General features: G+C 39.9%; 2 long non-coding RNA genes across 2 annotated transcripts; one reads left to right on the plus strand and one right to left on the minus strand.

Moving 5' to 3' along the window:
- Positions 1-300: 300 nt before the first annotated feature.
- On the minus strand, positions 301-26,964 carry LOC137447262 (uncharacterized). Its single transcript, XR_010988836.1, has 3 exons — positions 26,660-26,964; positions 1,295-1,450; positions 301-441 (listed from the first exon to the last, which is right to left on the minus strand). It is a non-coding gene; the product is annotated as an uncharacterized lncRNA (long non-coding RNA).
- LOC137447263 (uncharacterized) lies at positions 5,110-11,084 on the plus strand. The gene is made up of 3 exons (XR_010988837.1): positions 5,110-5,196; positions 7,176-7,239; positions 11,046-11,084. It is a non-coding gene; the product is annotated as an uncharacterized lncRNA (long non-coding RNA).
- Positions 26,965-27,350: the final 386 nt, after the last annotated feature.

The raw sequence follows: 27,350 nt of genomic DNA on the forward strand, positions 1-27,350 counted from the left end.
CTTAACCTCTGCCCCTAGAAAACTAATAATCTCTCTTGTTAGCTCAGTCCCTTTTAGAGATGGCAGTGCACAAAGCACACCAACACTTCTCTACCATAAGTAGCGAAGTGATGCTTCTCTCTACCTGGTTTGTTCCACTGCTTCCACACTGATTTGTGTTGTACAATTCAATCTTCTGAATCACCCTTAATGACATCTATTATCTAAAATCCATGGGGCACCACTACTTCAATTCATCCTTTAATTACACCACCTCTCTCTTTTCATACCTGCTCTTATACTTACCCAGTCACTGCCCTTAATGTCATCCTATTTCTCCTGTGCTAAGCTTCCAAAGTACTCATCCAGCAATGCATGCAGCCAGCTCTGTCCTCCCGCCGAACCGCTGAGAGTGCTCGTGAGGAGTGTTTTCTTGCCTCCTTTCCTCAAACAAAAGCAATCCTTAGATTATAACAGAGAGTAGAGGAAGGCGTTATGGGTTAAACTGCCATAGGTGGGTTCTACCCATTCAATTTGGATTTAGATACACTACTCGTACGGAGATGAGTTTAGAATTTTGATGTTCAGATGTGCCTAAGGTTCATTAAGACTTGAATTTGCACTGAGAGTCAATGGGCCTTTTGAAAATCCCAGCTTTTTTAGCCAGTGTGTCAATAGAGATTTTCTTCAGGGTGGAGAATATCCCTGTTAAACGCTATGCAGGGGGGGTTAATCACAATAAAGTTAGATTTTTCTTGTATATCAGTGTATTTTGTAACAATATAACAGTAAGCCATTCATCAAGGCGCAATGAAGCACACTTAAGTTTTCTAGAAGCTTCCCATTCATGTGATGCTGAATTCCTGACTATTCATGATAGCAACAACTAATGAAAGTCCTCTCACACAGCAGATGCTGCATAAGGAGAGTTGGTTATTTAGCGCAAGAGTGATTTGGCAGACCTAGTTTTGTTTTTATTATTTTATTAGAGTGCTGTCCCACATAGAAGACAGTTTGGAAGTCATATTTTTAAAAATAATTCTTTGTCACAGGATCTCCTCCCCCAGCTGAATGAATTAGAAGTCAGAATAGAGACCCATTGATTACTCTGACTTCAAGGATGAAGAAGAGGTTAATTAGGGGGCTGATAAAAAGTTCTTTGGGCAGGAGTCATGTCTTTGTATGTATTTGCACCATGACTAATGCAGTGCCCCCCTGAGCCTACCGGGGCTGTTGGATTTTCCCATGTAAATAATATTAAAATGCAGTTTAGAAAGTAGGAAAATGGGTTGGAGGGCAATTTTAAAATCCTTACCTTTTTAAGAGCTGTTTTCCAGATTTCTGGAGCAATTTGAATGCAGCAAAAGGCTTGTTTTCTCATTTTGATTCCTTTAGAGAGTTTTCCTCAGTGAAAAGGTTTTTATGTACTGACATAATCTCAGATCTAGCAAGATCTGGGTTCTGTAGAGCCCTGTGGATTAAGCCATAATGTAGACAGAAATACTTTTAGCTCTCCTGGGCATTTGGATCTTCTTTTTTTTTCCTCATTAGAGCCAAGATGCATGAAGTGAATACACCTGAAGAGGTGAGTACACCACTCCATCTATTTTACTGGGAGGAGTTTTGAACCTTGGAAGTGGAGGTCATATGGAAGAGCTGTCCTGGATTCTTCTTCTTGGCAAGTTACCATCTGTATTTTGCAGACCACTGAAGGGATGAGAGTCACATCAATGGTGTGCAAGCATCTCCTGTGGCATCTCTTAAGTACAGTCACCACAGACAACATGATGGTGGCATATTGATGGGGAGGGGGAGGGTCAAATAAGTCACTGTATGTGGCTGACTGTAATTTCTTCATGTTCCTGGTAACTTTTTGCAGGGTCATATTTATGCACCCCTATGAAGGACCATCTGGCTGTACGAGAAGTCTTGATCCTCCTACTTCCTATCTTAAAGGGAAACAGGACAGCAAAAGACACAAATTTCAACAAACAGTACAAAATAACAGCTAGAGAGAATATCTGCTTTTTGTAGCATTAAACTCATGCTGACAATATTCCTAAAAATGCTAGTTCTACTAGCTGGCTATGGCCATTTCTGTTCATACAAGTTTGTAAAATTTAAAAGCCAGTCATTGGATGAGTTGAAGAGCTTGGAAATGGTCTTCCAGATGCTGTCACAAGCACAGATTTGCAATCTCCAAAACACATTTTGGCCTTTTAATCACCAAGTAATGGTGTCTGTCCCTAGATTGCTAAGTGGCTTTATTCTTATTCTAGTGAATAGTGACTTTCCTGTTGTCTTTCCCCCCAGCTTCCCTATCCTAAAAATAGTTCCTGAAGTAATTAATTTTTTTTTAATTGTCTGCTAAGCTGGTCATGTCTCCTCTTTCTTTAGCTCGAGTGTAGAAAATATACCCAAAAGTAAGAAGGCTAGCAATTCTTAAATCAAGATTGAATTATCAGCTTTCTTCCATCACCCCCTGACACCACCATAGCTATTCTATGGCTTTATGGAGAAAGTGCAAGCTTTATTTCTGTCATCTTGTACTGTGTTCATTTCTATAGGTTATAATGTCTATGAGAAACCTGCTAACAGAACCTGAATTATTTTGTGCCTTAGCATGGCAGATGATGTCTTTGCACTTCACTCACGGCTTCTGCTGTCCCTGATGCCTTCACGCTTCATTCAGATTTCTTTGCTTTGATCCAGGACAAAAAGTAATTACAGATTGTGTCCACTGGCAAATTTGGCTTGCTATTCATGCTTTCTTTGAAACTTGTGAACATGGCCAATACAATGGGAGAAGACCTACAAGCTGGTGTGGCAGGCCACAGGGCCTCCAGGACTTTCAAGGTGTGTAGGAATTCATTAAAAATCTGATGCTGGTCATGGCTTATTACTTAAACACACATTAACTTTGTCTCTTACTTCTCTACTAAGGGGATTCAAGTAGGACACAGGAAAGAAACTAAAAGTGGCATTTTCTACAGGAAATGGCCCTCACAAATATGTCTCTGCTAATAATTACAGAGCTGGTTTTATTTTGTTCAATGCATTGCCTCGGTTTTGGATCCACATCAAGAGCAGCATATGCTCTCCAAACTAAAATATGTGCATATCTGATTTTTGACAAAAAAATTATTTAATTGATCTCTTCCTACCCTCTTCCCTCCCCCTCATTCTCTTCCTGCCTTTTTTTCCCCCCATTTCTTTACTAATTCCATAATATAGTAAGCCCCTATTATGAAAGAAATCCGAATTAATTTAAATATAAAATATAAAGAATTAACCTTACAGCAAAACAGATAACAGAAAAAAGAGCTAGTTTTTCCTCTGTCAAGTGACAGCCTTCTCGTTTATTATCATTTGAACAAATTAAGTTCCAAAATTGGCATTATTTCAGAACTGTACAAAATGTAATGACTTTGTGAAATATATTGAATATTTCAAGTATTTAAAATCCCTTAGTTTTGAAAATGAATCACTGGAAATGATCCTTAAGAATTCAAAGGGGTTTTTTGTGCCATTTTTATACTATGCCTGCACAAAATCTAATGGCATTTGCTGAGTTAATCCTGGATATTCCATTGTTTTGGTATTTGTACTCTGCTAGTTAAATACAACATGTGTGAGAAAATCAAAGGGAAGAGATGTTGTTAAAATACGAGAAAATATTTATCCCTTAGATGCAGGAATACTTATCACCCAAAATAAATCTGGCTTAAACTCTTTAAGTCTTAAATCAAAGTTAAAATAAGTAAAAACAAGTTTTCAGTTTCAAACTTCTCTCCCCCTGAAAGTATATACTTAACATGTGTGTGTGTGCACATGGGTGTATGTCCATGTGTATGAGAATGGCAGGTACTAAAACTAAGTTCCTCTAGACCTTGTTTTTAGGGGTATTGAATGCTGGTGTGTAATGTCTGTCATACAAGTAGGTCTATTATAAAGATACAAGGCTGAGTACAACCAAGCAGTTTTAGAAAACAGAGGGATGAGCTTCTCCTATAGTGCATATTTGTCTTTTGTTCTTTTGTTTTAGTGATCTGACTAAAGGCCAGTACACTGCTTTAGAAGCAGAAGCCCAGGAGACAGTGCAAGAAGGCAATGGTGGAGGCAGTTGGGGTGCTCTTGATGGCAGTGAGACCTCAGCAGAGGCTGGGCTACGGAGAGCATGGGGCAAGGGAAGGGCCTCTTCAAAGGGGGCAGAGAATGCAACCTGAGGTGGGAAATGCTGCTGTCTAATATTCCAGCAGGATGGACGGAAAGGAAGCCAGGGAGAGTCACAGACCCACAGGATGGAAGCTGTTACCTGATGAGGTTAGCACAAATGTTATAACTAAAAAATAAATTTTCATGTCAGAATATGCACAGGCATGGGAAGAGCTCTGTGAGTGTTTCCCCCTCAAGCTCACTCTCCTCAGACTTCTTCATGTACCACGTCACTCAAAACTGTCTCTGTGCCATGGGCCACTTGCTAGAAAATTGGTGAATCTGATTGTGCCACTTTGGTGAGTGCATGATAAAGCTTGCCATTTTTTTGCTCAGCTCTTGCCAGCATTTTCTCTTCACCAAAGCCTTCAGAAACATTGCCTGTTAACATACCCGCTCTCTTCTCTCATACGCCTTTGCCTGTCCTTCGAATACATCTGTGTCTTTGCCCTTTGAGAGAGTGCCCTTTTTTCTGTTGGCAGCCCTTGCATAGGTGTAGTGTGTTGTGCTGCCTCTCTTCTCTGTCTCACTCTATTCTCTTTCCTGCTGATGAGACCCATGTTGCTTTGGCAGGAAAACTAAAATACAGTAGTTCATCAATCCAAAATCCACAATGATGCACTTGTCTGACAGTGGGGGTTTGGTTGAAGGTGATTTTGACTATGAGCCTGACTCTTTGCTTTTGAAAGGAGAAAAGAACTTTATGTTTAATACAGGTTTCACAAAATATTTGGAAAAAAAGTCTGCATTTGTTGGTGGACGGTGTAGAGAAACTGCTTGAATAGAGAAGATATGGGAAACAGCACTGGTGCAGGTGCTAATGCATGTACTCAATTGTAAATTGTGAGTGCATTGTGTATCATTCTTTAGTGACACAGGGATTCCCAGCCCAGAAGCAAATCAACTGCTGCAAGGAAAACCTCAATGTTACTTCAGTCTTCAAAAGGGGCAAGAAAGAAGACCCAGGCAACTACAGACCAGTCAGCCTCACCTCCATACCTGGTAAGGTGATGGAGCGGCTCATTCTGGAGACCATCTCTAACCACATGAAAGAAAACAAAGCTATCAGGAGTAGCCAACAGGGATTTACTAAGGGAAAATCTTGCTTGACTACTTGACTAATCTGGTATCCTTCCATGAAGATGTGATCCAATGAGTAGATGAAGGGAGAACAGAGGATGCCACATACCTTGACTTCATTTGACAGTCTCCCATAATATCCCTGCAAGAAAACTCGAAGAACATGGGGTAGATGATTGGACTGTCAGGTTATAGATGATTTGACTTAGTGCCATAGTCTAGTTGATTAGTTAGGGTTGGGTGATTTGCTGGACTCGATCTTGGAGGTTTCTTCCAACCTGGTTGATTCTGTGATTCCGTGAATTGAAAATTGTCTCAACAACAGAGTTCAGAGGGTTGTGATCAGTAGCACAGACTCAAGTTGGAGGCCTGTGACCAGTGGTGTTCCTCAGGGATCAGTACTGGGTGCAGTTTTGTTCAATATCTTCATTAAAGACCTAAATGAAGGGATAGAGTGTACCCTCATCAAGTTTCGTGATAATACAAAACTGGGAGGGGTGGCTGACACACCTGTGCTGCTATCCAGCGAGTTCTGGACAGGCTAGAGAGCTGGGTAAAGGTGAGCCTCAAGAAGTTCAGTAAGGACAAGTGTAGAGTACTGCACCCGGGGAGAAATAACACCAGGCATTAGTACAGGTTAGGGGTCATCCTGCTGGAGAGCATTTCCAAAGAGAAAGGCCTTGGAGTCTTGTGGACAGTAAGTTATTTATGGGACAGCAATGTGCCCTTGTGGCCCAGAAGGCCAATAGTATCCTGGGGTGCATCAGTAAAAGTGTATCCAACAGGTCTGGGGAGGGTCTCCTCCCTCTCTATTCTGCCTTGGTGAGACCATATCTTGAATACAGTTTTGGGCTCCCCAATTCAAAAAAGACAGGGATCTACTGGAGATAGTCCAACAAACATGTACGAGGATGATTAAGGCACTTAAACACCCCTCCCATGAAGACAGACTGAGAGAACTGGGACTGTTTAGACTAGAGAAGAGAAGGCTGAGACAGGATCTTATTAATGTCTATAAATATCTGAGGGGTGGGTGTCAAGAGGAATGGGACAGGCTCTTTTCAGTGGTACCCAGTAATAGAACAAGGAATAATGGATGTAAGCTGTAACATAGGAAGTTCCACTTCAACACGAGAGAATCTTCTTTACTGTGAGGGTGATGGAGCACTGGAACAAGCTGCACAGAGAGATTGTGGAGTCTCTTTCTCTGGAGACTTTCACACCCAGCCTGCCCTAGGTGATCCTGCTTTGGCAGGGGGTTTGGTCCTGATGATCTCTGGAGGTCCCTTCCAACCTTCAATGTTCTGTGATTCTGTGATTTCGAAGTTGCTTAAAATGTTGTTGAAAATACAGTATTAAACCCAAGTTAATCATGATCTTCTACATAAGAAATCCTCTTGCATTTTTGGTAACAAAAGCTCATCTCAGTGTCCTTGGGTAAAATCTATGTTCCTTGCAATATTGAACATGATGGTCCTTGCCCTGAAGACTTCTGCCCTTCACACTAGCAGTGTCTGTATGCTGTCAGTGCTGAAATAATGGCAAATCCTCTGGAAGCCCTCTGGAATCACTTTGTCTCAAAAGGTCATATTTAAGGGTGAAAAAAAATGAAATTGAATAATCCATTTGTAACTTCATCTGGAAAGAGTTGGAATCTGATAGAGAACAGACATATAAAGATACTTGTGCACTCCTCATTTTGGGCAGTGATTTAGTGTGCCATGTTTATAACCCTTTTACATCCAATCAATGCTTAAAATCAAACCAAGCCACAGCAACAGCAGGCCAAACATCAAGGTATGGATGATGTCTGAGCATACTGATGGCTGGGAGAGGAGCCCACACTTCCCTTGAAGTTCCAGCATCAAAGATGACAAATAACTCTCTTCTCCATGTTCCAGTTTCACACATCATCTGAGTACCCTTTGGCAGCAAGAGTTGGCCGAAGCCTTGGAGCAGCAGCTGGTAAGTCCAGAAGCAGAGCTGTGATGCCTATGGCATCAGATGTACTGGAAACCCTTCTAAACTGTATTTTAAAGTTTCAGTATTTGTTTGGAACTAATAAGACAAGCATTTCATTCATAGGCTGTGTGTCTGATTATGCATGGTAGCATGGCTTATACCAGAGCTGAGTCGTTACTGGCTGGACTTTAAGGAGAGGATATGTTTGGCAGTATGTGGCAACATGATACAGGTTTAGTCTGTGACCAGGCCAGGAGACTGAACTGTAGCTCAGATGAGCTGTTCCTGGGTTTTCCCTGGATTTTCTGTACGGCATTGAACAAGTCACTTAACCCCTCTGCAAAAGTGGTGCCATGATTAAAGTAGCATTACTAGGACCTGCTTGAAGGGCCTCTGAGAATTAGCATATGTTGAGTACTTTGGGATCTCTGTCTATTCCTGAACACGCATCCATGTATGCATATATGAGTATGTGCACCTACCTTATAAATACTTAATACATTTATTTCATACCTATATGAAAATACATATACCAACAGAGAGCTATGAGGATGACTGTGGGACTCAAACATCTTTCCTGTGAAGAAAGAGAGAGAACTGGGGCTGTTCAGTCTAGGGAACAAAAGGCTGAGAGGGGATCTTATCAACAGCTATTGTAAGAGTGATGGAGCGCTGGAACAGGCTGCAGAGAGAGGTTGTGGAGTCTCCATCTCTGGAGACTTTCGAAACCTACCTGGATGCATTCCTGTGCAGCCTGCCCTAGGTGATCCTGCTTTGGCAGGGGAGTTGGACCCAATGATCCCTGGAGGTCCCTTCCAACCCCTAACATTACGTGATCCTGTGATTCTGTGACATAACCCCCCTCAAATATATGTGTACATACATGCATGCATTATATTTGTATATGTGCGTTTGTGAATACACATAGAGTCACCTCATATGAGGAATATTTCAGTACTGTGAAGTGAGCTTCACTGATTCTGAGTCCTGGCTTTCACAAATCACAGTCAGTGTGTACCTGTGTATACCTTCCTGGTTATTTTGGTATGCCCACTGCTGTTTTTTGCTGGTGTTGCTAACAGCACTTGCATATGTCCCTGCAGTATTTATGCAGCAGGTTCTGAGGGAGGCTGTGTGCAGATCTGCTGTTCAAGGCTGTTCTGACACTACTTTTAAAAGTCTGGACACAATCATGTAATGTAATTGTTCAGTACAGAAAAAACAAAACAAAACAAAGCAAACAATTCACTCACTCCTGGGATGCTAGTTGTTAAAAAAAACAAAAACCAAAATCAACCAACCAACCAAAAAAAAAAACCAACAAAAAAAGGAAAATGTTTAACTTTAGCAGTCCCTGAAAAATGACTAAGAAATTGAAAGCAGCCTTAACTGTAGAAGACTGGCCTAGTGTTACAGGGCCCATGTGGCAGGTGACTTCTTGAAGACTCCTGCAAGCCTTGTTGCAGTGAGATGAATTGTACCATCATTTATGCCTGTAAAATCCCTCATCATAATCGACAGGGCTCACTGGCATAGCAGTCAAGTGTTCTTAGAGCAAGAAAGAAACTGAAACAGTGGTAAAACCCCAGATACTTTTGGTGGAGCCAGGATGCCAGTGATGTCAGTAGCAGATCACTGTAAAATTTGTGCACTGGATAGTTTAGATGTCAGCCTTTAAAGCAATGTCTTGGAATTAGGTAGCCATTACATTTTTGTAGAACTTTCAACCTAACTGCTCCAGGCTCTGTTGAAAACTTTAGTCTGATGCTTCAGCCATGTAAAGTTCAATGGCTCCACTTCTGTTACAGGTGTCAGTGAATAACAATAATAATAAAAATTGACTCATGCAATGTTGAATCTGCCTCGAATTCTTATTATACATTTATAAAAATAAACTCTAATGGCTTTTTGGAGTGTTTATGGTGTAGTTTGTCAATGTATATTAAGATTACTATGATAGCACATAGCCTTTATGATAAAGGCATGCAAATTAACACAGAAATCTGCAGGACTTTGCATATTTTCCTGTAATTTAATACAAACAGGTTCAGATTAACAGAATCTTGTGCACAGCAATCGTGTGGGCACATTTTTCTGTGCACATTTCTGACCTTAACCAACAGAGAAAGAGAGGGAGGAACAGCTCACATGGTTCAGATCTGCACTAAGGTCTGCAAATCCGCATGCCAAATGAAACACAAGGCGACTTTTGATGGCCAAGTTAACCATCAAAAAGGTTTTTTTTAATGGAAATGCTGTCACACTCTTAACTAGAGTACTGCTGCCAGGCGTCACATCAATAATGCAAACTTTGGAAGACAATCTTGCAAACTAAATAGCCAAGAATTCTGAAGTATTTCTAGGAAGAAAAAAAAAAAAAGAAAGAAAAAAAGGTGATCATTATGAAAGGGGTGGGGGGAGGGGTGGGGGGAATCATCAAGTGAAATTTAATTTTGCATTCAGATTTATTATTGCTATCTGTTCTCAGTGCTGAAATGCCTGTTTACTTGCAAAGGACAGTGTCTTTCCATAATGAATCATAGTAACACTTAAATTAAGCACAATAAAAGAATGGTTAATGTCATAACACGCTGACAATTTAACCTGGCCAATATTTTTATTGCCTTGTACAATAAACCTAACAGAGCACAACTTGCTTTTTGACTGGTGGAAAATCGGTTATGAACCGCCAGGGAATGACCAATTTTTCAAATGCAGCCATTCAGTCACACTATAGCCACTAATACTTTTTTTTCCTGTACACTATTGCTGTTATAATCTTTTGAGGATATTTTATCACCGCAATAACCTCCTCAAAATCAGTCTTTACTGCAGTTAATGACTGGACAGCTGGAGCATTAACTGGCCTTGGCTTTGCCTCTAGCCATTAACTAACAAACCAGTTGTAATCTGCAGGTAACAACCACTTTCTTGTAGAATTTTCTTGATAAAGTGTCTCACTGGATGAAAGTTGGAGTTTTTTTCCTCTCCTTTTCTCAGCTAAGATCTAGGAAGTGCAAGATGTTGTGTAGAGAAAGAATTGCAGAGCAGTCGTTGTAAGTAATAGTGTTGTGAAAGAAGTTAAATTATAAACCAAAATCCATAAAATGTTGATTGTTTACTCCTGCCAGAATTTTTGTAACATTAATAAAAGACTGCTCTATTATGTCTTGGTCGTTTGAGTGCAGCACATGGCCCTGAATTCAAGAATGGACTATGGGGGCTGTGTTACCAGGCAAGGCAAGGGTCGGTCCTCTGCCTGTGCTACCACACAGACTTCCCCAGGAGAAAGGCAGGCAGAGGCATGGCAGCTACTGGCCACTTAGGAACAGAGGTGAGAAAATGGAGATGTTTTTTAAAGAGCATCTTCCAAGCAAATACTAAATGAAGACATGAGGTTAATTCTGTATATTTTATACTTAATAAAATGGACATTATTTTTGAGTGCCCTCATAAAATGTTAGCTTTTTTGCTTGTGGTTGGAAGTTATGAAGTGTTAACCTCTGTTTTGTTGCAACATTATTCCAAAAGTAGGGTTAGCAGATTCAGATTAAATCAGTACGTTAGAAGGTAGTTTAAAGCTGAGATTCATGGCACTGTTAAATAGTAGTAGAATAAGTAAATGTGCAAAGGAATCATCCATAAAAAGCCAAGCTCTATCATGCCATAAACAATGATGTTTTAAAACTGTTAATAGGCTTAATAACAGTTTATTATTTTACCTTAACCCTTTTAAATGCCTTTTTTTTCCAGCTTTTATCTTGGCTGTACTGAGCTGTTAATACCACTTCTTAAATTTTCCCCTCTAGGTATATTTTCCAGGAGTGAATACGAAGAAAAAGTAAATGCAGCCATGCATTTGCTGTCAAGAAACACAGGAGGTGCTGCATCCAAAAACCTTACAGGGACAGGCTTTGGGATATGCAGATATCTTGGCATCTACAGTTATTACTGAACATTTCTAAAAGCAAAGGTGAAAATCCTGAATCAGTAGAGCTTGAATGACAGGTCAGTGTTTCCAAGGGGTCAGAATTCTCCCACTGTCTGAGTCTGCAGCCTTCCTCATAGCTCCCATCTGGTCCCTGCATGAGAACCATGGCTTGATCTCTCATGTGGATTTCTATGTACCTCCAGATGCTTGCACAGGAGTCTTTTGTAAAACACTTTGTTGTCTACCAGAAATAAAAATGAATATCAACCAGAACTTCTAAGCAGAGGGTCAGTTTCCAATGATACTGCATTTTGAAATTATTTTAATCTAGAAAGACTTTGGAGATTCTTGGTAGTAAGGATTTGTCTTGCACTCAGCATCGCTGTGTATTCTATGCACATGCAAGTGGTTCCCTTTCTTTTCGGCATACGTGTAGAATAGTCTCATGTCACCAGAGATTTCATTTGTGCATTGATGCACAATAGACCCCTCTCACCGTATATGTACTAACCACCAACATTATTTGCGGTTCAAGCATTTCTAGCAGTTTGAAGTGATCCAATGATTTTTAAATCATTTTTAATTTCATAAGTCTAGTCCTTTAATCTCTTTCAAATTACTGAAAATGGAAGGCATTCTAAACATTTCTGATTATTCTTCACTGCTTTGGCCCCGTAAAGCCAATCTTTTCCAAAGTTAGGCACTTAAAATTTTGAAGTACTCTAATAAATTTAAATTGGCATATTCTGTGCATATCAATTGAGAATTATTAGAGCATTAGTGCCTAGGAGTGATGGCTGAGGGCATGCAAACCAGTTCATACATTGATTTTTAATGACTTTTTATTGATTCCGTGCTTTTTAAACTTGATACCCTTAGGTTGTCTCTTACATAGAGTTAACAGCTTTGTGATGATGCACTAAGTTTGGAAGAGGCATCTTTCTCTTTTCATGCTTTTTTGTTTCTCCTTATGGCTTGTTATTATAACTTTGCTCAGATGCAAACAGCAAATACACTTGATTTGTGGCGTTAAAAAATGTGATTCTAACTTTAACAGGATATGGCTACTCATGTTTCCCTAGCAGACAAGGTTTATGTTCAAACATTTAAGGGTCCCTCCTCAGGCCCTCAGTGTGTACACTTAGTGCTCACCAGCAATGATGGATGCTCTAGGCTGGCACTGACAGGAGAAACAGGCTTCTCAGTAATTTTTAAATGTCAGTCTTAATTTGTTGGGCCAAGATATTGTAGGTGTCAAAAAGCACAAAGTGAAAATGCACCTTAGTACATTTATATTTGGAAAATTATTCATTTATCTTACAAAATACATATACCTCTGCTCTGTATGTAATTCCACTGTATTTATTGCTACTTTGATCCTGACCTACCAGCCAATGCATTGTCAGTGCAATCTGCAGCAGTGATAACTGGGATTAGCAGGTATACGGCCATGGTGGCCACCCTCCTTTGGAGAAGAAGGAAGGCTGGGAATGGTGCACAGGCACAGCGGAAAGGCAGAAAGACTTTTTATTAGAATAAAAAACCTTTATTAGAATAAACCAAACCAGGTTGGAAGAGACCTTCAAGATCATCGTGTCCAACCCATCAACCAATCCAACCCACCCAAACAGCTAACCCATGGCACCAAGCACCCCATCAAGTCTCCTTCTGAACACCTTCAATGACAGCGACTCCACCACCTCCCCGGGCAACCCATTCCACAGCACAATCACTCTTTCTGTATAGAACTTCTTCCTAAAAGAAGCATGGCTGTCCTGGGTTGGCAGGCTTCTGAAGGGACTGACTGTGGGGCACCTGGTAGAAGATTGGGCGTGTGCCCAGCTGATGCATAGGGAAGGCTTGGGAAAGCACAACTTGGGTGTGAGATGTTCTTTTCCAGAAGTTTTCCTATGTGGGTCATAACAAAACAGGCGAGAATATTTCTAATAGATTAAATTCTTGTGGGCTTTTCAGTGCTTCTCCCCTGCTGCTTGGGTTGTGTTGTGTGAGATTTTTTGGGAGACAGCGATTCCAGTTACATTTTGTAGGGAAGCAAATGCTCACATGCTCACACCGCACTGCCATGATGCTGCTGCTTGCAATGCCTTTGCAGAGGATGCTGCCAGAAAGCTTGGTGACCATTGCATGCAAGTCTCCTCTCCCCCAACTAGACATGATCCCCTACAGCTGTAGATAATGCACATAGCAGTCTGAGAAGACATTAATTACTGCTAACTGCAATGGGCACTTCTGTACTTAGGCTTTGTTTAGGGCAAATTCCTCTGCAATTGCATTGTTAGAAGCCATGGGTCTGTTAAAGTCGGAGTTATTAGGCCATGTATTTTCTCTGTGTTGTCATAGTCAGAACACCACCAGTGCAAATGTCTGCGCTGGGCAGGGGAAGTGTTAAGTGAAGAATAAAAACAAGCCCAAATTCCCATTTGGAAACTGCATGCCTCAACAAATACCACTGTTCAGAGCAAGTTATTAGCTTCTTGGTAGTAATTCTGATCCTTTTCAAAAGGGAGGTGGAAAAAAGCATGTAAAAGAGATTTTTGATACTTCACGGTATATTGAATGAACAACAGAAGGCTCCCCAGTCTGCCCGTTCCCATTTACAGTTTGGATGTTGTTGAGGCAACACTTCTTTCTCCTTTCCCATGTGATTCCCCACATCTTCTGGTGGCAGCACCCTAGACACCCCAAAATGCACGTGAATGACACACATTCAAATTACAAATCTGAAATGTCCCTGTTTTTCTCAAGGCAGCTATGTATAAAAATATGTAAGAAACATGTTTTTTTCTTTCCAAATAGGGAGCAGATCTCCACTGTGGTCATTATGAGGGCTCGCAGATGGGCGGGAGCTGGTCTTCCTCCAGCTTACCAGGAAGGGAAGGATGGCATGTCCCCAGGCGAAAAGGCTGCCAGCTCGACTGGGCTGGCAGGGGATCACCCCCCTGAAGGTACGATGACAAAGTGGGAATTGCAGTTAAATGCCCTCCAGGAGGTTTAGGTGAGTAGTCTGCTGGTAGACTTCACTGAAGTGAATTTCCACGTCTATATTCAGACTGAAGATTGTGAAGGTTACTTATTACAGACTGTCTGCTCCGCACTGTTACTGCATGTGATCAAATTTCTAAGAGCTTACTAATATATAGCTTCACCTTGTCTTGGTTTTGTTATGTGCCTTCCAGATTCAGAGTGAGAAACGTCATTTATGTATTTATTTAGAAGCCAGCCTGAGCAATAGCAATTTTACTAGTTTTGTTCATTTTAATGGATTTGATTCATTGCTTTTTAAAGCAAATGGAAATCTTTCCATTGTTTTCAGTTGGTTCTGTCCCAGAACTTCTTGGTGCTTGACAGTATTTAGTTAAGAGCTGAAAGATCTGAACTCCTAAATCATGATATATTATGGTATTCTGCAGTGTCCCTTTCTCACTTGTATACATAATCCCACTATCTGTTTCAGTGTGTATTTCTGCATGAGCAGTTTCTATTTTGTTAAATTTTCACAGGTATGGTGTTATGAAAGACTTAAATAAAATATCACCAACATTATGTTTGTCAGAAATGAGAAACTAAATATTGAGATCAGTTTTATCCATTCATCAGTTTATGGACACTGAGTCCTCTGAGGAATGTCACAAATTCCCTTGGTGTCCCTCAGTGCCAGAATTAGCATTTGGATGTTTGATTTAATGGAAAGATACATTAAAAACTCATACAGTCAGACAGGCCCCTATGGGGTAGACATCTATGTTGGCTTTACGTCACAGTTATTTCAGTCAAGATTTGGCAGTAAATTATTTTATCCAAAAGTACCTCTGGAATATGCTGTGCACTTTTCATAAGCACGTAGCATCTTTTCAGATGACAGAAGAGCCAAACTCTTACCAATATATGTGTATCTGAGGTGTACCTGGACATTGCTCTTCCCACACCTTTGGACTATGGCATGTGGCAGGTAACGTTTGCAGGACCCAGTGTCTGGGTATGCTATGGAACCATCTGCATCATTAACAAAGTTCAGTGTGATTGTGTTTTTGCCTTTTATGTTGACATTCTAAAGATATTCCAGTAGCTGGCATTTCCCTAAGGAATCTTTACTGAATCTGTGGATTTCAAGTTACTATTATAACATATTACAGGACAACTCATTTGTAAGCACTGTTACCTGTCCTAGAAAGCAGATTCTGAGAGGAATTATTTTATCCTTGTAATTTTATGTATCATGTAATGAAAACTAATCTATGTAGTTCAAATTCAGACATTAAAACAAGTTAAAGGGGTCAGTATATACAATAAATTTCCCTTTACCAATTTATTAATTCAATGTAGACATTGCCTTTCTACTTCAACTCATTAAAACTTTCTTGCTAAGTTTACTTATCTGCGTTAAGGGTACAATTAATATTATAATTTTTAATTATCCACTTGGTTTTATCAGAGCTGAAGTGCTTCCTTAAGTGTGAATAGATCCTATATTTTTTTAACAGAAGTGAAGCAGTACAACCTCATTAATTCCTTAACACAAATATTTACATGTATTTTCCCTTACTTTTTCTACATCAATAGTTGTGTTGTTTTATTTTATAACCTTAGCATAACATTCCACCGAAAGCTATATTTTGTACTGCTTAATTCTCTACCACTCATTCTGATTTATGGCATCATTTTGTTTCCTGCTCACTCATCTTCAAAATGCTTGATCCAAAACTCATCAAATTCAGAGGACTAGATCCCAGTGGGCTTTGGATTAGTCTAGTAGGGTGAAATTGTGGACTTCACAAAGTTTGCATTACATGCGCAGATATGCAATAGTGAGATTACTTGATAGATTTCTTATTCAGCTTTTTCTATTTAGGAGCAAGTTCTTGAGAATCCTGGCCATGCACTTGAAATTTAAGAGACCATTTTAGTTGCATATATTCATCCATTTTCTTACTATGACATTTGAGAATACATTTATTTGCCAGTTTGATTTTATCATCATTATGGAGGACTCGTGTTTCTAATTTCTCCTACAGGCTTTTGAATTGTTAATGTTAACTCCTACTGAACTCAGCCTTGCTCTCTAACAGAGGGATACCATTCTGAACTTGTATTGCTGCTGCTCTGTTAAAAATACATTCTTCAGGAATGACAAGTTTATGAGTCCTAATCAAGTACAACTTGTCACAAAAGGATAGCAAAGTGTTAATGCAGAAGACATCTGGCAAGTAATATTACAATGTATTTATCTTGTTATTTCTTAGTTATAGAGGTACAGGGTGCTATAGAATTATGAAATTGATTTAAGTTCTTCAGTGCAGCAGAAACTGTTTTGTCATCTTCAGTACTCTTGCTTTGCTTTTTCACCTGACATTATTAAATTGAAACAGCTGGGACATATTTTCTGTTATATACCAGCTGGAATATTCCTGGGTTTGCCATTAACTTCCTAATTCCTAGTATTCTGGCCAGTTATGTATATAGACTGCTGCACACAAGATTTGTTTTATTAAATCAATACAGAAGGAATGTGTTAATATGAAATGATTGTAACAGATACCACTAGATAATCATGTATGCTACAAGCTACCTTAAAATGCATTTTTGATATATAGCTGATACGTAGCTATTGTGCAGCTGATTAGCTGTGGTGAGAAATTACTCATTCCCCTGTATTAACTACACTGTTTAACTACACTGTTTCCACCAATCAGAATGAAGTATGTCAACTTTGTTTAGCCTGTGCACTTGTGCAATGATGAACAAGTAATGCATAAAACAAACCCTCCTACCTAATCAAACATTCCTCAGAGATTTGAAAACAGAAATAAAGGGTAAATCCATCCATAGATTACAATGGCAAAACAAAATAAAGTTTGACATATGTATATGGAAACTATGAACACATTATGTGAATATTTTTTTAAACAACAACATGTTTGAATTATAAATGCAAAAAATCTGGTTTAACACAACGTGAAACAATTGGAAGGATGTATTTCTTTAGAATCAAGAGGGTCAGGAAAGATCTCTACTGAATACAAACACTGTATTTTTTCTTTCTTCTCCCTTTGGTTTGCATTTTAGCCTTTTCAAAATTCTAGCCCATCATGAAATACTGCCATGGTTCTACCTGGGAGAAGTTCCCCTTTTTCATCCTTGAGCCTGCAGTACAATCTTCATTCTCTGAGTGTATATAAATGAAGTTTTTTAAGCTTCGGGGTGTGAAGACCATTTTTCTATTCTTGTCCTGGGGTACTAGGTGCTAAGGACAGCTGAGGAGCAATTATTTTGGGAGGACTGCACTGTTATGCCGGAAAGAGCTTATATTTAATTTTGTTATATATCCTGGCTGCCAGGTTATTTGATTGTAAGATGATTGATGAATCTCTTTATGAATATTTTTTTTCTTAGTCATCAAGAAAGCTCAAAGTATTTGATAAGAGTGATTTTATTGGAGAGTAGTAAATATTGACAGAATGAGTTGTTTTGGGTTTGTTTGTTGGTTTGGGTTTGTTATTTCCCTCCCACCCCCCTGGTTTTTTCTCCTTAGGATTTGAACAAACATGATGCTTGTAGATTTGATGGGGACTGTGAGGAGATGTAGTTACGCTCACTGGTGGCTGCACATTAGTTAGGGGCCTTCCTTCTGCCCTTCTCTACAATTCTTATTGACTTTAGTGGCTGCTGCATGAACGGCTAATGCAGAAAATACTCATCAATGTAAATGCCATATATAAATAAAATCCCAAATTGAAACCATCATAAGCAAGTTGGAGTGAAGACAAGGGAGTCTTTAACACTGAGTCCTGAGAGGAAACAATGTGTATGAACAATGCCAGCTTCAACTCTGAATTCCCCCTTGTGTGTTGGCTTGTACCCCAACTTCAACATTAATCAGAAGCTTTTCTGCATTTCATCTCCTAATTTACAAAAAATCTTTGCTGAAAGGTTATATAAAACTCATTATTTACCTGACTGACCAGAAAGGCTCTCAAAGTGCCATTCCAAGCTCTCGGGTGAATGCTTATTTATAGTTTTTTAATAGTCATTCATTACCTGATGGATTGGAAAGACTCTTTTTGAACCAGTTCCTGTCTATTGGCTAAATGCAGATTGATAACTTTTTCTTAAAAAGCTTATTATTAACCAGATAAGCTCATCACCTTTGAATTTCTAAATTAGAAATTAGTTTCAGTTTCCAAGGGTTTATTCAAGACTTTCACTAGTGTAACTTAAATGTTGCCCAGTGGGTCATATTCTGGAAATTAATTACAATAGTGTAATGCCTGCAAAACCCAGACTGCAAAAGTAACATGAGCCTGTTTGCACAGACATACCTCAAATTGTGTTGCTGCTCACATATTGGCTATTCCAAGCACAGGGCATAGATGAGGTAAAAGGGTTTAGTACATCTTAAAATGCCTGTGAGCTTGATTGGAAACACAGTGATAAAACATATTTTGATGCCTAAAAAGATGTAACAAGTCCTATTCCCACTTCTGTGCAATTTGCTCATGTTGCTTGGTGTATCATTCTGGGTTTGAGGATTTGCTTCTAGTTTAAATTACTGTGGAAACATAGAAAAACAAAACAAAACAAAAACTTGCTTTTTTAACAAATGCACTTTGGCATTGTGGGCTCAGAAGAGCCATGCAAATTACCTCTGTGGGGATGGCAGGTTACCCCATATAGTGGCTTCAATTCTTTGTGAACTGAGATCTATCCCATTCCAGCCATTCCTCCCTCGTTAGCCATATAGCAATGTTTCATTGGCATAGCTCCAGCAAGTGGGCAGCTCTAGCTCCTCACCCACCTCTGCAGCTGTTAGCACATCTGCAAGATTTCAGAGTGACAAGTCCTGGCTGAAGAGGTGTAAAACAACGTGGCCACACATGCTCATGCCTTGTGATACTTGAAGGCTTATATCTTAAAACAATGCTCTTAAACAGCATCACTAGAAGATTAAATCAAATATAAAGATGGAGTTTAATTAAAAGCAAAAAGAACCCTAAAATATTGCAGTGTTTGTGGAAAATGAGTATGAATTTTGAATTCTCTCAGGTTTTTATGCAGTTCCTAACAAACTAGTAAATCAGGAGCCTTGTTTTGTTTGCTTTTGTTATTGTTGATGAGTAGGGCATAAGGATACCTGAGCTTTTGTCACTTTCACTTCCCACCATTCAATCCATCGTTTAATTTTCAACTTGGAAGTTTCCATCCTACTGACATGTCTCCTCCATGGGGTAAATATATGTAGCTAGAATGAGTGGTGAATGCTTAACAGAGAGAGCAAATCCTTCTCATCTGTTTAGGCATGGCAAGTTTTCAACCATCTGAAGACAACTACACTTTTGTGTTACATCCTAGTTGTTTCAGAGAGGTAGCTTACTTTCGCATTAATCTTACTGCGCATTGCTTCTTTTGAGAAAAACAAGATTCAAGTTTCTTACAGAAAATTAATTAGTTTCTGGGGGAAAAAATAATAATTTGATTATCAGAGAAAATTGCAAATAAATACCTGAAGCCTTAAAGCTTTTTGAGCTTAACAGAGAGAAATGAAATTATAAAGGTCATAGCAGTGGTGTTCTTTCACATCACCTTTGCTACAGTAAAACTTCAGTGGAAGTGTCTATCTTAATCATTTAGAGTAGTAGCTTTTAGGAAACCAGTTTTACATTTCTTCAGGAAATTTTAAAAATTCTGTTTAAAATGATGTAAGCAAAAATAATTGTACTCTTTGCCTCCCTCTGCTGGCTGTGCAGGCAGAGCTGATGGGCTGCTTTTCTGTGATCCTCTCATTTGAAGCTAGCATGTTGATTATAGCAGTCTGGTTGGAGTGAAATAGGTGGGAAAACAGCATTATGGGAGCAGAGGAAATTTTGAAAGAAGTAAGGCTTTATTTTTGAGGCTTTAAATTATTAGAATTGTATTTATTATTAAAGAAGATCCTTTTAACCTCTCCTGAACTTATATTCAGTACTGGTTTTGGTGAGGACAGGAGAGTCCTATGCAATTTCTTTGAAGAAAGGCCAGCTGCTGAGGTATAGCAACAATATTTTGGCAGGAAAATGGCAAATCAAATCCAACTGTCCAATAGGGCTGGATATGAGCAGAGCTGAACAAATTTTTGTGTGTACACACATCACTCAGGTGCTTTGCATTACACAGAGAGCTCTCCACTTCATCAGTTTTCAGACATTCTGCTCTGAGCTAGTCTCACTCTGTACTAATGTGTATTTTTCACATACATATAGCCAGTGCAGTCCTCTGTCCCATTCCCAGAGCCTCTGCAGCTCTCCAGAGACGTTGCCTGTATCACTTTCAAGAGTCCAGTCTCTGTGAGGATGTGAGATAGTCCTTTTTCCTTTATTAGCGGTCTCAGAAAGCAATCCTGCAAGAGAACCTGTGATGCAGGATGGTGTGTTGTCAGCCGGAGGAAGAGGTGGTCCCCATGGTCCCTCAGCACCCGCCCTCTCCATGCTAGTGAGCCAAGGCTGAAGGAGATGCCATACTGCTGCCGGAACTTCCCTAACAGCAAAGCCCGGGGGTACGTGGGAAGAGGAGGTTGACTGCGCCAGGGGAGGTTTAGGCTGGATGTTAGGAAGAAGTTCTATACAGAGAGAGAGATTGCCCATTGGAATGGGCTGCCTGAGGAGGTGGTGGAGTCACCATCATTGGAGGTGTTCAGGAGGAGACTTGATGGGGTGCTTGGTGCCATGGTTTAATTGATTAGGTGGGTTGGATTGGTTGATGGGTTGGACGCGATGATCTTGAAGGTCTCTTCCAACCTGGTCTATCCTATCCTATCCTATCCTATCCTATCCTATCCTATCCTATCCTATCCTATCCTATCCTATCCTATCCTATCCTATCCTATCCTATCCTATCCTATCCTATCCTATCCTATCCTATCCTGTGTCACCCTTGGGCCCTTGTGGCCTGAGGGCAGGGTGCTGTGCTTGAGGACAGCTGTGATTTGAGGTGAAGCTGTGGGTGAGCTCTGCCCTGACCCCAAGACTCTCAATCCTCTCCCACCCCACAGAGGCAGGGCCATGGCATTGTTTCTTGGCTTCTGCCAGCAATAGCCCTGTCACTTGCACACCACAGCCTGGCATGGCCTAGCCTGTGGGGACAATGCTGCCAACATGGCAATCGCAAAGGGCAGGCCTTGCCTCAGGCAGAGAAGTGCCATCTTTGAGGCCGCTTCACAGTGTATGTCTACCACAGAGGAGACCACTTCACTTGCTGAATCATTTGGGGAAAACCCTCCAAAAGTGTCTTGTGGTCTGCTGTGGATGTCTTAAGATCCTCTTCAAATACTCCAAATTTTCTTCAGACTGAATCACCAAAGTAATGGAGGTAAGATATACAGGAGATAAGATGTTTCTCTCCTGACACTGGCCCCAACCAAAGCAGTTGCATATGAGGCAATATTATAGTTACCGAACAACAAATACATTGCACTGTTCATTGCTGTTGGCACCTACAGTGTGTGAGGTATTTTCCACCTAGGAACAGCCCCATGCCCGTGTAGAGAGCTCCCTGCCACAGGTAAGCAATGTGTCACAGCCAAAGCAAAGTCAGATAATAAAAGTAGTAGTGGAATTCCCATAAATATGGTAATGTGGGGCTTAAAGTATGAAACCATAGACACTCTCAACTGATCCTTAAAATATAGCTGTTTGCTCTAAGTGTTAATCTGTAAATTTTCTATTTAGTATAACATGACAATGTCTGAGGCAGTTGTGGAGACAAACAGGAGGACACCCCATGTGCTGGGATGGAGGTGTGGGCAGGACTGCATGGCACAGGCAGTGCAGGACAGGAGGTGGTGGGGAAGAGGAATACTGGAGTAGAACAGGGAATTCATCACAGCAACCTGTGGGGAATATTTGTGTTCATCAATAGGGGAAAGTGGATGGAGTGCTGGGGTGAACCACGAGGTTATAATCATCAGAAGCTTAGGGTTTGCTGTGATGTTTGGTGCCAGGATAGAAAGAAATGGGAGAAGTTTAAGGAAAATGGTGAAAAGTTGGATATTGGTTAGATTGAGTATGAAGAAATGCTTACCCAAGAACTTATCTCAATGATAAGATCTCACAATGTCTTTTAAATAGCTCCTGAAGAGCACTGACAGCCTGAGAACAGGTTATATGTGAATTTGCTCTAAGACACAGGTCAGTGCTAATGCATTTTAAAGTTGAAGTTCAGCTATTATTTTTGATATTTTTCACTCTTGGTCAATCATAATTCCTAGTGACTTGCTATACCAATCTCACATGAATTTAAATGATACAGTTTAAATCCAACAGGTGTCTCCTGATCTTCTATGATTTTGCTTGCACTGAGACTTACTGCACCTTTCACTCTTGTTCTTTCAGAGGATAACTGAGCCCCTATTCTACTGGATGGAAGATAGTTACAGAACTATCCTTCATGGGGTGATAAAAGCTATACCTTTATTCTGAAAGCAGAATTTGCTCAATTCCACTAGGTGGATCTATTGAGAACATTACTCACTGTTTAATGTAAAAATAAGTATGGGTTTGTTTTAAATTTTTTTGGGGAAAAACACAAGCAAACAACCCCCCCCCCCCCCCCTTTCTTTTTACTTTTTACCACTTTACTCAGCTTTCTATGGTTTATATAAATACAAAGGATGACCACCTTTGTCCAGAGAAAGCTCTGAAGTTGTGTACCAGTCTGTAAGTCAGAAATATTTTGATGGACTTACAGAATCACAGAATCAACCAGGTTGGAAGAGACCTCCAAGATCATCAAGTCCAGCTGATCACCAAACACTAACTAATCAACTAGGAGCATGGCACTAAGTGCCTCATCCAGTCTTGTCTTAAACACCTCTAGGGACATTAACCCTACCACCTCCCTGGGCAGCCCATTCATTCCAGTTTTGCCCTTGTTTTGTAAAGGAAAAGTGCTGTTATTGCTGTGAGGAAGAGGTATGCCTCCACACTGGTCTACCTTTAGATGCTACACTATTTTGTAGCTTCTTCTGGACACTTTCTTGATCGTTCTGTTTTGATGAACTGTTGCAATGCCTTTGACATAGAAGGTGGCCAACATAGACTCCTGGCCTTACTGCATGTTTTCAGTTGATCCATGCAAGATGGCTGTGATGTCAGGCTCTATTAACTGCTATATTAAGGATGGAGATTTATCTCCAAAAAAAGAAAAAAATATGAAAAAAAGAAGACATAATTCTGATTACCTCTACCACTTAATCTCTCAGATGCGGGTACAGACAATCTTTGCTGATCAAATCTATTAAGAGATGCTTATTTTGGCCATAACTCCTGGGAAATAGCTTGTTATCAAATGGGTTCTGCCTCTGTTCTGTTCTGAAAATATGGGATCTCAGAATCATTTTTCCAAGAAGCTTTCTTATACAGTCTGTGCAAGTGGGAAAGTCTCCCTCCACCTTGTCACTTTGCTGGGGTTCTGCCCAGGAAACCCCCATGTTTGTAACAGGCATTTTGGAAGGGGTTTCCCTTTTTTCCTCTGCAAGTATGTTATTTATTTCTTCTTGAACCATGCTTCAGCAACTTTCTTGCTGGATGACTTGTGTTTTCACTGGCTTAGACTCCCATGTAGATCGCACCACCTGTTCCAGAGTTTGCTGAAACATTTACTGCAAGTTTTCTGAAATTCTTTATTTAAAGTCCCTGCTATTAGGTGATTCCTTTTATGTGCTTTTCCTTATCAATATTAAAGACCTGATGTTCTGCTCTTCCTTCAAAAAGGGACGCCCTCCTAAAGGCATTAAGCTTTCAATGGGCTTCTGCAGCCTTTGTTAAAAGAATGCCCAGTTGCTTTTCACCTCTCTTTAGGAAGGAAATGCTGATCACACTTTTTAAGAACAAAGGCAGGATTATTCCTTAGTCCTATAAATATTTAAATATATAAAACTAATGTTTCCCCCCCCCCATATTGTGTAAATTACTGTAGGACCACTTGTCTTTTGCTACTTTCCTGTCTAAAGCCTCATAAAATACTCCCTGACCTGGGCTTTTGTTGTTGCACTGCAAACTTGTGAGATTTTGGGGATCCCCTCCCCCCCTTTATTTACACCTGTCTGAAATGAGATCTTCCAAAAGGCTGCCATTCCACAATGGCAGAAGTCACAGCAAAAGGTAAAGTTGCCTGGCCAAAGACCTCAGCTATTGTTTCCTCTCATCCTACATTTTGAGATTTGACAAGTTTATATCTGATAGCTTCCGCTCCCAGAGATGGTGCCTGCTATGCTCAAAGACAGTACAAGAACCTTGCAGGGTAAGGCGATCAACAGACATCTCTTCTGCTTTCCCCCCTCTCTTCTCTGTAGTATTTTTGCCTAGTTTGAAGCAGCAGTATATTCCTGCCTACTCACAGAGGCTGTACAGAAGGGAATAAAATGAACCAAAGAAGCTGAAGTAGCTGTGGACACTAAAGAGGAGATGAAGGCTTTGAAGAGAAAAGACCTTTCTTTGGATGCAAGAGGAGGAGAAAGGAACAGCATTGAAAAGATGGAGAGGAACAGGAAGGAATTCTGGAGGAAACTGTAAAAGTGCTGATGCTGTCTAGGAATATCAAGAATTCTGAGAGTCTGGAGCAAAGTCTGCCTGAGCTCACCTGGGATCTTCTGAATCCCATCTAATATTCCTTAGGTGCTGGAGCCTGTCACTGAATCATCAAAATTTGGAGTTGCCTTGTCTTTAGGATGTTCTCAGCTCATGGATATGCATTATCTCTCTGTGGTTCATTTTGGGAAGGCTTTGTCATCCCAGCCCAAGTAACCATGCCAATGAGGCCCGGGGGGGAAAGAGTTTTGATCAGTCTTGTTGACAATGTACTCTCATGACATCACCATTGCCTGCCTGTAGTAGTCTCCTCTTCCAGGTCTTGAGAAGTCTTTCACTGACATTTTCTTCCCGTAGAGCTGAGTTGAATGGTCATCTGGACCATCCAACTGATGAAAAAAACCCAAAAAAATTAAACTGACTGCACATTTACCAGTGGTGGCCCACAGCTCTGTCCTCACATTAACAAGGGTTTAGTACTTCATCTCAGCTTCATGGAAGATGGTTCTTAATCTCTGTCCACTGGAAAATTTCCGGAAGGAAATTTCTGTTCCCTCTGGAACAGAAAGAGGAGGAGAAATACTTCAGTTTTCGCAAGGGTCAGAATCAAAGTCCTCATGCTCATTCTTCGCTTTCACTCCATTTGTTGTCATGAAATGAGCATCATGCACTTATGCCAGAGGAACAGGAAATCCCAGTTAGATGTCCAGAGCTCCTCTGGTGTCTGTTGCTGTTCCACCTATCTCTAGTCAATATTCTTATCTTTATCTCAGGAAAAAGAACCATGGGGTTTTCCTGAGCTCTCATTTTTCTGTAACTCTTTGTGCAATGCTCTGAAATCTCCTGTCCACCAGTGATTCAAGGTGCTTGATTTGGCCCCTGCCATCGAAATGTCATTGCTTCCTGCGTGGTTTGTATTACTAAGCCCTAGGTCATGGAAATCATAAGGTGAAATCTGATATTTATTTTTTAAATGGTACAGCTCATTCTTTTATGAGACTGCTAATAATGTTCAGCCTTGACAGGGTTAAAAGGCAACATCCATTTCCCCATTATCTTGTTTAAAAAGTGCCTTTTTTAAAGTCCATATGGCGACTTCCTTTCGACCTGCTTTCCCATCCTCGTCTCTTTGTCAGGGCTGTCACTTATAAAGAATCACTTGACTTACAATAACAAGTTCAAAAGAAGACAGAATATAATCAGTTGATCCACGAAGAATTGAAATAAAGAACACCCCCACTGCTCCAGTTATCATTCCCATAGAGATAGTGATATTATTGATGTGATTGCTATGCTAATTTCTATAGAAAAAACTTGTATTTTGGAATTTGTTCAAAGAGAATTTCAGACACATCAAATTGGAAAATGCAGAGTGAATTCCTAAACTTTTCATATAGGCATGGGAATATTTTTTTTTTTTTCTTTAAACATTGAATAGCTCTGAACAACTATATCTAAACTCCACTTCAAAACCAACTGGGAAAAATCTCACTATTTTTTCAGTTATTATAGAAAGTTAATTTATTGCAGTTGTATTAAAAAAAAAACCAAACCAAAAAAGTCCTATTGCAACTTTAGCCTTATTAATAGCAGCCCCATAACCTGCAGAAGTTGGATTGGACCACTGGCTCTGGAAACAGAGGCTGGGATTATAAAAGAAGGGCACATTTCAGTCCAGTGTTTAGGAAGAGCTAATTAATCTATACCCCTTCCTCTGCAATTCCATAGTCCCTCTGGGAATTGCCACAAACATAAACTTTTTTCTTTTCTTTTCTTTTCTTTTTTCCCTTGGACTCCTATTTTAACTAGAATGTTTCAGCTTGTGATGTTATGCTTTTTATGTAGTAAACTGATTTAAAATGTATGCCAGTCATCTTCAGGGAACTCATTTCAGTCAAGATGAAACTAGTCTTACCTGAATCAATGTTTTAAGTGTCCCTGTGGCTCGGCATTTTGAATAATCAATCTGTCTCCATCGCTTCTTAATCATGCGCATCACAGTCTTTTTTATTTGTCAACCCTTTCGGATCCTGGCTTTTTGTTATTAACATGCCCCTAATGTCACATGCAAGCCTTTTCTTTAAAACAAGCTGCTCATTGGTGTATTTTGATACTTTTTATTATTACTAAATCTTTTTTCCCATAATTACACCACAATCATTATATAATCCCATAACAAAGAGTCTATTGAGGCACCATGCTTTTGTCAACTATGGGACACAGAATCCATAATTGCATTATTCAGCTTCCACCCCCCCCACCTCCCCCCCCCCCTTTCTGCTTTGTAGAAACACAACCTATTTCACCAGTCACATTTGCACCTTGTTTGCTTGGTTATATATTATTTACTAAATCGTTGCCCTGCGGATAAACCTTGTAAAGTTGCTTTAAAAAAGTTATTTGTTTGATAATTAAGTCCTGAAAACCCATCGTTTAATGATTATTCCGAACCCATAAGGCAGAGAACCTCCATGACGTTTTTCTCTAAGTTTAATTACCGTATGCTAATTTCCTTGCCTACTACGTGATTAATTAAAATCATATTTTCATAATCATTTGGCACTAGTATTGTTTTAGAATTATCATGATCCCCTAAATAGTGTATG

This window comes from Melanerpes formicivorus, unplaced genomic scaffold (genome assembly GCF_026170545.1).
Source record: "Melanerpes formicivorus ecotype bairdi unplaced genomic scaffold, bMelFor1.0.p_v2 SCAF_20, whole genome shotgun sequence".
NCBI classification, from domain to species: domain Eukaryota; kingdom Metazoa; phylum Chordata; class Aves; order Piciformes; family Picidae; genus Melanerpes; species Melanerpes formicivorus.